Below are 11368 nucleotides of genomic sequence, written 5' to 3'. Positions count from 1 at the left end.
GGCCGGGGCCCGCGAGGCGAGTGGGCGTGGTCTTGCATTGAGGGGGCGTGGCCCAGGGTGGAGGCGCGGTGCCGAGCTGTGGGGGGCGTGGCCTGATCGTGAGGGGCGCGGCCGAACTGTGAGGGGACCGGCACCGGTATCGGGACAGCGGCCGGCACCGGGACAGCGACCGGCACCGGGCTCCTCTGGCGGACCGCGGATCGCTGCCCTCACAGCCGGCTGTGGCAGCGCGGAGCCCGCCGCACTGGGAGCCCTCCCGGTGTCCCCACAGCGTGCCCCGGTCAGTCCTTCCCTCTGCGCCCCGCAGCCCCGTCCCGTCCCCTTCCCGCCGCGAACGGCCCGGGAATTGAGGCTGAGGGCGCTGGGGCACAGGGCAGGTCTCTCCTGAGGCTCCTTCACGGAACGAGAGCGAGCAGTGGCAGAAATAGGTCCGAGATTCAGCCTCTGGAGGATAAACCTGGCTCTGCGGCTCCTTCTGAGGGAGGTTGTCGCATGTGTAGGAGATGTACAAACAGATTGCTGCAGTTACCCAATTAAGATTTCTGGCAGCCTTTGACAGCACAAAGGGATGTCAAGTGTGGCTGATGTACGTGTCAGGTGAATGGTTACTCAATTCCTTGCAGATGGAAAGGTGCACAGAGGATCCGTGTGGAACAGGAACAGCCAGTCCTGGGCCCAGGCCTCATCTGGGGAAAATGGCAAATTTATGTCCTCGAGGCTGAACATCAGTTGTCAGCGTGCCTCAAAGCAGCAATAAATACGTAGTGCATAAATCTGAAACAAGGACAGCAGCTTCAAAAACACCAAACAATCCGAACCAGACTATAAATTAAAGTCAAACTTGTTAATGGAATCTCTCAGTCTGCGAGTTTGTTCTCGCAGATCCTTCAAAAGCCATGCTTAGGCCTGAAATAGTTGGATTTTGGAGCCTCTCTGCTATTTCAATTAGGTTCTTGGATAGTCTTAGAATCCCATGTGAGTCCCCAGATGATGGATTAAAATATGCAGTGAGTCATGTTAAATTGGTGCCAATTGAAATGCACAGGTTGTAAATCACTGCAGAATTTGACTCAGTAAGTAGCAACCATAAATGTAATACTTTGCAATTCTAAGCACTGCGACTAGCTTAGATTAGCTCCTCTTTTCCTTCTGAGAAACTGAAAACGCTTAATACAATAATTTCATAAAATTTATTGGTCTTCACAGGAAGGCTGGGAAGTGACACTGATTGATGTCTGAGCTCTTAACTGGTTAAATGAAGTGACAGAAAGGATGGACGGGTGCCTTGTGGTTGGGCATGAGAGCTGTGCTAGAGCCAGGAACATAATCCAAGTCTCCTGACTCCTGGATTTGAACTTTAAAACCAGATCGTGTTTCCTTTGTGCTTTTAGTCCATATACTGACCTTTAGGAATCATATTTACCTACAAGTTCCCAGAAGAGATCTGCTTTCCTTTGTCATGCTTTCCTGGTATCAGTTACTGTTTTCTCCTATGAGTATTTTGAGCATGTAGAACACAGAGAGGGCAGATGAGAATGGTATTTCTGATGGAGGTGCCTGTGAGTTCCCCATCACTTAATCCTGGAGAAACACTGTTTCTGTAAACACTGATCCTCATCCTTTCTTCCTCAGTGCTGAGGGGAAGGCAGTTGTGGTCAGGGTGGAGGGGGATCTGGGCTGGGTGCTGCTCTGAGGTTTTGCTTTCTATTGAGACCATTCCAGTCCTCTCACCTTCCCAGGAGGAAAGGAACATTCCCCTCTTCTGGTGTCTCTGTTACATTAAAGAAGAGGAAGGATGAAAACTTTAGATAATGCCAAGATAAGAAGAAAAAGAGATGGTGAGATGGAAACCCATGAAGTCTGTTCTGACTCTGGGAAAGGAGACTCCATGACCAGAACTTGTTAGAACTGGACTGGCTGAACTTGTTGTGTTTGAAAGCTCAAGTGATTGGAGGCAGGAGCAAAATCACACATTGGAGCCCAGTTCTGTGGGACTTCCCAGCTTGGGGAAAGTGAGAGAGATCTCATCATCCTTAAAGTTTTGTGTTATCATGATCCTTTCTTGCACCAGGTTTGTGCTCTCCATGCATGCAGCCCCCTGGCTGCCCCTGCTGCTTGGCATTTACAGAATCTGAATATTCACAATTACTGCCTGAAAGAAAACAATCAAGGCTTAGCTCAGTGCCTTGACCTCTTTATCACAAGAGAATCTTCACAGATGGAGATTATAAACTCCCAGTGCAGCCTTGGGTAAATATTACAGGAAGCAGCTGAGATTTGTTTATGCTTAACGTGTCTTAAGTTATCTCAGTTTGGGTGATGTGCTGTCTGAATCAAGTCTTACAGACTCGAGGGCCAGTGTTCCAGTTTACTTACTGTATAATTCTGGGGGCATTTTCCAAATTAGTTTGCAGGAGAGTGATGCAGATTTTGAAGGAGTTTGATGTGAGAGTTGTTCTAAGAGTTCAGCTCTACAGTTCCATCCAGTTCTCTGGATAGAATTTGTCTTTTCTTTAGCTTGGGAAAGGCTTGTGGAAGTTGCTTATTGCAAAGACATCCTGCAGAGGTGACTTGTGGAGGAAAGAGGACGGAAATCAACAATCCAGAGCTCTCTGGATCTGCAGGCACAGCCTCACTGCTCCCTCCTGACTTTCTCCTCCCTTTGCAGCCACCGCTGTGCAGATGCTGCCGAGCAAAGTTGTGACAGAGCTCGGCCGCAGAGAGCAGCAAATCCGAGAGGGACAAACCTGAGCGAATGAGAATCCGGCTCCCCGAAGAGACATCACCTTATATGGGAACAGCACGGACAGGAGCATGAACGGCCCGGCCGGGCTGCTGAGGTCAGACCCCAGCCAGATGGAACATGTTAGTGTGAAAACAAGAGCCTTTAGGAAGATGAGACAATACTTCTGCATTGCTCAAGCAATCTGAGCCCTCCTCTTTGTTTGTTTCTGTTATTATAAATATTGTGCTGTGTGTACACATAGGCCTGATTGTGTTATATTAAAAATTAATTTCTTTATGGCTATTCTAGTACCTAAATGCATCCCCAGCCTGTTTCTGGTTCCCACTTGCAGCTAAAGCCTAAGGAGTGATCACAGACATCTTTAAAAACTCAGCCTGTTTGTGCAGAACGTGGCTTGTTCCTGTGAGCTGAGGCATTTAAGACAATAGCAGCAGCCAAGAAGTCTGTCTGGTTCTGAATGTTTTGTCATGTCTACATTTGTAAGTGATTTAAAGTACTAAAGGATTGGAAGAACAACATTAGATCTGTGTTGTAGGGTTTGCATATTTTGTGCTTTTATGAGAGTATTGTGTTGCATGAGAGAGGATCCTGATCCTTTAAATCTGGGTCTAATGGATTCTTATCCAAACTTGTGTCTTTCAGACTGAGCCCGGGATTTGGAGGCCGGACCTTGAGAGCTCTGCAGGTTTCCAGCCCCAGCTCCTGTGTGTGCAGTGTCAGTGTGGCCTCACCCCTCTCCTGCCCCTGGGCCAGATGCACACAGCTGGCTCAGAACACACTGGGCAGCTGCAGCTTTGTGTGACAAGGTATGTGCCACCAATGGCTCTGCTGAGAGGAGCAGTGACTTCATCACTCACTTTGGTCCCAGCACCTGATACAAAACAGTCTAAGACCAGGTGGAATGCTGTCCCAAGCAATATGGGATAAGAAGCTGGAGATCTCTGTGGCCATTGATGACTCCAGAACCCCAGAACACCCCTGCCCTGTGCCTTGCCTGGCACTGCCAGCCCTGTGGAGTGGGTGCTGTTTGTTCTGCCCAGCCCAGAAGAGTGTTACTGGCAAAGTCTGGAAGTCCTGAGGGGAGATGATGCCGCAGCAGCAGCAAGACCATTGATGTGGTGTTAGACCCCCTTGGAGGGTGGATTGTGGATCCTCTGAGGTGGGAGTGTGGCATTGGATGTTATTTAACAAGGAGGGGTTGGTTGGGCAGAGTTAACTCAGCTTTCTCAAGGAAACACTCACAGTTTTGTTTCTTGCCATGCTGCTTGGTTTTTCTTGTCTGAAAAATCCAAAATAGCTCCACTGATTGGTGTCAGGTTTACCTCAGTGTTTCTGAGATTAGAGCCTGCTCTTTAGAGCCTCCTGTTCAAGGTCAGATGAAATGGTCACCCCTTGCAGCAGATTCCAAGAACAATAAGATGTTTTAGGAATGTGCCATAATTGATTGCCTCTAAAGGGCAAGTTTTGCTCTGTGCTGCCAAGCAAGGGCTGTTCTCAGTGATAAGTTTGCTGAACAAAGTCTGCTGAGGTTGGTGGGGTTGGGTTCATTCTCCTGGGAGGGCGGCAGGCCAGGACATTGCGCACACTGATCCCAATCACACCAAGGATCAAATCTGCAGGAAATCCAAGTGGCTTTACTGAGGTTCTGTGCCCACCTTCTGCTGCTCAGAGCTGGGTTCCCACTGCCACTTTCCAACAACATTGTTATCCCAAAGCACTGTTCTCCAGGAGGAAAAGGCTGAAATGCTGTCAAAACAGAGGATATAAATAAAGGAACATTGATCAGTTGCTTTGTATTTTTGTTCTTCAGATTCTATTTTATCTCCATCCAGAAAAGTCTGTTGTTAACCTGAATTGGTGCAAGTGCTTGTGGCTTGTTTTTCAAAGCAAGCCTTTTATATCACTTTTATGTAATGTAGAAAGTATCTTCTGAACATACAATAGTTTTTTCAAACTTGACAGTGCTTTTATGAGTTAGATGAGCTGGGTGATATTCCTGTCAGCTTTGGAACAGAGGTGTCCTTCCTCCTCAACACATTCAATTCATGAGAAAGTAAAAATATTAGGCCAAGGTTTTTGAAGCAATCAGCATGGGGCACAAAAATAGTCCCTGAAAAATTAAAGCCTATGTTTTTAAAGCTCTTTTAAAGAAAAACAACATGGACAGGACACTATCATTTGTGACAGAAAAAAGTCAGAGTCTAGGTGCACACAACACAGCATGGGGGAAAGTTTTTGGATGACATCAAGGCCTGTTGCAGATAAATGATGTTTCCCAAATGGCATCTGAAGGGTCAGGATGTCACCCCACATTGTCTGTGTCTTTAGGATGGGAAAATGGAAATTCTCTTCTTATGTGCATCAATTCAAAGCCAAAAGGTGTGAAAGTGAAACCAAGGCAGAGTTTGATCCAGCTGATGTGTCTCATCCAAAAATTCTCTCACCTACTTGAAAATGACCATCTGACTTTTATCTTGGAGTGCCTTTTGTTCAAGAATGGTACAAAGAAGCTGTCATGTTTTATTCTTATGGGCTTATTTGTCTTTTCTGTTTTGTCCAGACAGTTGTCTAGCCACTTCTCACAGACTCTGACAGGAGAGGATGATGTTAGCAGCTCAGTGAGTACCAGTGTGAAGGATGTGGCCCACAAAAGCAACAGGATCTGGGTTGCAGCAGAATACACTGTACCAATGCAGGCAAGTATTCAGTTAATGTCAGTTCAATATTCAGAATTCAGATTTCTGCCCACTTTACATCCTTGTTTAATTGGCTCATGTTGTTGAACTAAACTTCCAGCTGAAACACTTGATTTCTCAATCTATCACCAGACCCAGATATGAAACTTCATATAAAATTGTGAAGGAAATTACTTCACCCTCAGCCCAAACAATGACAAGCACTGTTGACCCAAGCAAGGGGCTAAATAAGGATTGATGAGGTGTGGCAGGACCATGGTTTGGGTAGTTCCTTCTGCAGCTTCCTCCTATAGAAAGCTGCAACAATCTGAAATGTCAAGCTCCGTATCTTACGTTTGAGGAGGACAGGTTGAAACTGTCTTTAAGTAACAAAAAACCCTTGAGCAAGAGCTTGTTTCTTTACAAGAATTCAAACAGGACAATGTGTGAATTATAATGCAACTGTTAAAAACATGTGAGGTCAGGGGTTCCCTGTGGAATCCATGGAAAACCTCCCAAAGCGAGTGAAAGACATCTACTTTTGTGTGTGTGTGTGTTGAAAGAAAGAGACATGACAATGTCATGAAATGTTAAGGTGCTCCCTCTGCCTAGGCACCTATAGACCTCATGTATGTAAAACAGCTCTTTCCTTCACAGCCACACTCTTAACACTCATAATTCCCAAATAATTGACTTGTACCCAGCTGCCCTGCTGTATGATCCTGCAGTGGAGTCACAGCCTCCAGTTCGTGCCACCATGCAGCTGCCATAGAAACAGCTTTAGGTGTCACAGGCTCATCTTCAATTCACTGGAGACATTTGGCTCATTAATTCAAATGTCAAGGAAAAATGCATCCACGTAAGAGAGCTTTAATCAGGGACTGAAATAATTTTTAAAAGTTTCCTAATGTGGGGTTTTCTTCTGCAAAGAAAATGTGGAAGTTCTCTGTGGGTTCATTTATCACATCGAGGTTCATTTCACTTCCCTGCGGGGTGGATTGGTTGTCTGTGCTTTGTGCTGCAGGCTGATGTTTGGGGATCCTCCTCAGACCAAAGAACAATCTCTTCATCCTGCCCACACAGATCATGAAAACCTCAATGGTGCCAATCTCAGTGAGATAACAAAACTCTGGGAGAAAGACTCCATGGAACAATGCTGCTGTGACCTAGAGCAGGATGCAAGGGCCTCATAGCCATCTTTTGTTGTAACTCCATGACTGTACAATGTCCAAGATAAAAATGTTCTATTTCTAGTCTGTAGCAGCCAAAGAATGAAAAAAAATTATAAACTATTTTATTTCAACTGAAATGATGGAATTGATACTCTAAAGAAGTGAATTGTAATGAATTTTAGTTCCTCTCAGCCAGCTTTGAAATATATGCATAAGAAACTAGGTCAATTAGCACTTTCATTAGATCATTTAGAAGCCCATATGTATAAAATATAAGATACATATAAGTTTCTACATTTTTATCTCATCTTCTCCCAAATTTGGGGTTTTCTGCAGAAACAGAGCAGGTTTTCCACTGCCAGGTCCCCTCTAGTGCCCACAATGCCTCCTACAGCTCCGTCTGCTGAGGTTTTTCAGCACTTGAGAGCAAATTCCATTCCCTTCTCATGTGGTCAGAGTTATGGTCTGCAAAAGGCTTTGTCCAACAACAGGAAGGCTGTAATTGTTCATACAGCATCCGGGAAAGATATGCATGAGCTTCCTGAGTTAATGAAATCCGAAGGGCTTGTTACAAAGTTTCAGTGACTGCCAGTCATTTTGAAATGTCACCCTCTGTAGGCTCCTGCTGGGATGGTACTGAGGGAGTTCTGCTTTCAATTACATTGCACATTCTGCCTTGTTCCCTAACCTTCCTCTGACATGCCAGGAGTCGGTCACTACAGGCACCAAAAATAATGGATGAGAGGTTTGGTCCAAACCTCTGATGTATAAAGTTCCTTCACAAGTTCCACTGGCAAGAAGAAAAAATGGAGGAATCACTAAAAAGCAAATATGAGTGTTTATTTTCTACCAGAACAATACCAAGGCCAGAGCCCAGGAAGCTGTGCCATGTGGCTGAGATACTGAGGTAGCAATGTGGGGCTTTGGTTACACCCAGGATTGTCTTCATGGACCAGATTCCTTTGGAAGGTAAATCTCATGAACTACACAGGAGGCCTCCTTTTCCTTCCTGTTATGGCAGGAGCTGAACAATTGCATGCTGGCAAGAAGGTTCTTTTATTTTGGATTGTTCATTTCTGCCTGAGGCAGGGCACTGTTGCTGGATTAGCTGGCTGAAGGACTGGTTTTTGTAACACCTTTTTCAGAAGAGCTTTGGATCAGGTTCCAGATGCTCCCCAGTGGATGATGACCAACAGTTTCCCATTATAGGTTCATTAATTTTTAGTTCTTTAAAAATTAACACACATAATTAATGTCTTGAGTGTTATACAGTGAAACTATTCAGCGACTTTCCTGCTCAGGTAGCATCCACAAAGGTTGATTTGGTTTGTAATTAAATCTCATTCATTAACTTGGTTTAGAAGACATGAGAAGTCCCTCATGGAAGCTACACATCATCCAGCTAATGTGCTGTTTGTCATCACACATCTCTCGTGCAAGACATTGCTCAAAATGCAATGACAGGAAAAATATTTCCTGCTTAGGAGCACTGTCCTTTACAAGGATGACTGCTTGGAAGATTGGGTTTCCCCCTTGGAATGGCTGTCTTGATGGAATTCAAATACTCCTGATCTTACCCCTTTAATAGCTGTGCAGCTCTGGTGAAAGTGAGCACACGGCTGTGGGGACCAGCAGTGAAACTGCCGATTCATGGGGCAGAGATCAGCAGCTGTCAAATGTGGAAATTCTCACTGCTGTTCTATAGCAAGATTTATATCAGAAGGCTCCTGTTCATATTTCAGCTGTAATTAGAGACTGGTTTAGGCTTGGCCCATACAAATAAGTGCAATAAAGAGAGAGCAATTGATACCCAAAACTAAGGAAACCACCCTTATCTTTCTCGCTCTCCTGAACCACCTAACTCCCTGTTATTCTTAGCAACATATTCCTCCCACTGACAGCTTCCCAGGTAATAGTGTAGTGGCATAACATTGATGTATTTAAGTAAAAGAAGTTTGTTCATTTGATGTTTCTTTTTTGGCCTGCGGTTCTGAGGCGTTCTGAAGATTTCACTGTGCCAATAAGCACAACATTCACTTCCCAAAATTTAATTACACCATGTAAGTGCAAACATTGCTCAGTGCCTTCTGAAGAGTAAGTAGTAGTGCTCTGAAAAAACTGTATAAATTGGCATTCTTTACTCAAAAACACTGTGCATTCAGGACTGTATCTGCCTGAGTGACAAATGGAAAGTTTCTACATTTTTTTTTGTCTTGTTAGTCCTCCAGGAACCAAGGGAAATAAGGAAAGCTTGGGAACACAGCCTCTCAGCAAAACCATTTCTCCCATGCACTGGTCAATAGAATTGCTTATTCAGCTATCCTGGTTTATATCAGGGTAAAATCACTATAGCACAACAGATGTGTGATTCAAGTAAGGTGAAAGGGTTTTGTTTACACTGGTGAAATTTTGCTGGTGGCAATATCCAAAGAGTAAAGAATTCATCTCAATTCCCAGATCCCAGTTAGGGGCACATATATCTGGAAGCTACAAACAAAAAAAAAATCATGTTTACAAAGTGAGCAGATGTAACACAGTTTCTGGACAGAGATAAGACAGCTCTATCAGGTCAGCTCTGAGCACAAAGCTGCTACAGAGGAGGCTTCTGTCTATAGCACCAAGAGCAAATGGGAAATAACCTCTACCCTGAGGGCTAGAAGAAACCTCTGATCCTGGAAGGAGTTAGGAAAACTCTCAAATAAAACCTGACTGACCTGCAGGCTAAAAGCTGGCCCATAAAAATATCTCTGGAACCACTGAACACAGAAGAAAAGGGCATTTCATGTCTGTGCAAGCAAGAAGATAGAAGAACATGTCACAGTGTGGTGTATGGAGTGAGTCACTGCCTTCAGAGAATACAAATCATATACTGGTGAATGGGAAGCAAATGATCTCAGGAACTCTGATTAAACCACTCAGAGTCTCCCAAACTTAGCTTGCAGTAGGATGTGCAGGAGAGAGTGGAATCAATTAAAAGCTTGCTCTGCACTGGTTTGTTGGCATCAAGATGGCAAAGCGGAGCAGCAGGGACTGAACCCAAAAAGAAAGGAGAAAAATGAATTTTTCTTTATGCGTCTCTATCTTCAGAATACCTGGAGAGGGTAGCAAGCAGAAGGCTGAGCTGCTGGCTTTTACACCAGACATATCCTCTCTAAGTTTCCTCTTTTGGTACTTGAACAGGCAACCAACTGTAGAACAAATTTTGAATAGCAATGACAGAGGGATCTGTGAGTATCTGCCACTCCTGGAACTGACCCTTCAGCTAAGCAAATTCCTATTCAAATCATTTATTTAAATGAAGGTGAACAGGGCTTAGAGATCAGTCAAGTATACCAGACAAGAACAATACAGCACTTTGAGTCCTGCCAGCATGTCTGAGACAGAAGGCATATGGGTGTTGTTATCAGAGCTTGGATATTGGTGTCATTGTGTGGTGTAGAAGGCCTTTCAGTTTAATATAATGATTTTTGTCTGCACTGCCAGCTTTTCATTGTCACATTTAAAGGCTGTCTTTGCTTCATGCTCCGTGACTGCCTATTGATCCATGTGCTAATGTGAGCTGTGCACCAGGAAAGTCAGGGTTTTAATAGAATAAGAAACTGGAAGTTGGTTAAGGCTGCCATGGTTCTTGCCACTCTGTACTGATCAGAGAATGGAAGATGCTGATGTCCAGAATGCTGAAGTGTGCTCAGGAGTTCAGAGCTAGTCTAGAATAACATGATTTTAAAGCTATCAGAGCCTGGGCACTCTGTGACCAGAGGATGTATTTTCTTGAGTCACCTAAAAATTGCTGCTTTGCTGTGGTGGGTGCGTGCCCGCGGGAGTGCGTCGGTGTTGAAACAACTCGTGAGGTGTCGATTCGGCTTCGCCGGGGTGGGTGATGGCAACACACAAAAACAATCCTCCTCCAGACCTGCTGATCCATCATCATTATCCCCATTGTGCTGTGTCAAGTGCAGAACCCAATGGGGAGGATCCCTGCTGAAAATCCTCTCGGTGGTTGGATGAAGCAGCAAATGCTGTTTGCTTTGATTTATGTTGGGAATTGTTGCAGAGCCACCCTGTGAAATGTTGTGCTTCTGGCAAGCTGCTGCACCAGCCAGTCCAATGAGAACCATGAAAATGAAGAATCTGAGCTGATGTGTACTGGTGAGTCCCATGAGAACCATGAAAATGAAGAATCTGAGCTGGGGCTAACCCTTAGACAAGGAGCCTCTTCCCCAGACTGCCAAAAGTGCTGCTGCTGTGGCAAATGCCAACCAACTCAGAAGCACCACGAGCAGCTCTTGCTGAAGGAAAAAAGGGCAGCACATCACAACCTGAACTGGTTTCAGCACCTGCTGCTGCCTGATTGCACCCTAAAGAAAGCCAGATGTCACCTCAAAGCGTGACCATGAAGGGAGGAAGCCCAAAAGATGTGTCACCTAAAAAAGTGTGCTGAGCATTTTTCTGCCCCAGCCTCGTCAGCTTTCTGCAGCCCTGGATTGCAAGGCTCTGGAAAGAGGCCACTGAATGAGTTTCATAACTCGCCATTGAAGACCATGGTCCAGCCAGATCAAACATGCTCATTTTAGACAATTCCAGTGACACAAAGCATTTTCTGAAAAGCCCAGTGGGTTCTCTTTGTATTGCTCTTTTTAGCTTGAACCAAGGAATTACAATGAAAAGTACTTTTACCATTTTTGTGTAATATTTTCAGGCATTTCTTTCACACTTATTGGAATTAAAATGTGGGGCTTTGTCCTCCTGTTTGCTCTTAGCTTCAAGCAGGCCTT

The sequence above is a fragment of the Ammospiza caudacuta genome, chromosome 18, assembly GCF_027887145.1.
Source record: "Ammospiza caudacuta isolate bAmmCau1 chromosome 18, bAmmCau1.pri, whole genome shotgun sequence".
Classification (NCBI taxonomy): Eukaryota; Metazoa; Chordata; class Aves; order Passeriformes; family Passerellidae; genus Ammospiza; species Ammospiza caudacuta.
The sequence above is the reverse complement of the archived record's forward strand: the minus strand, read 5'-3'. Positions refer to the sequence as shown.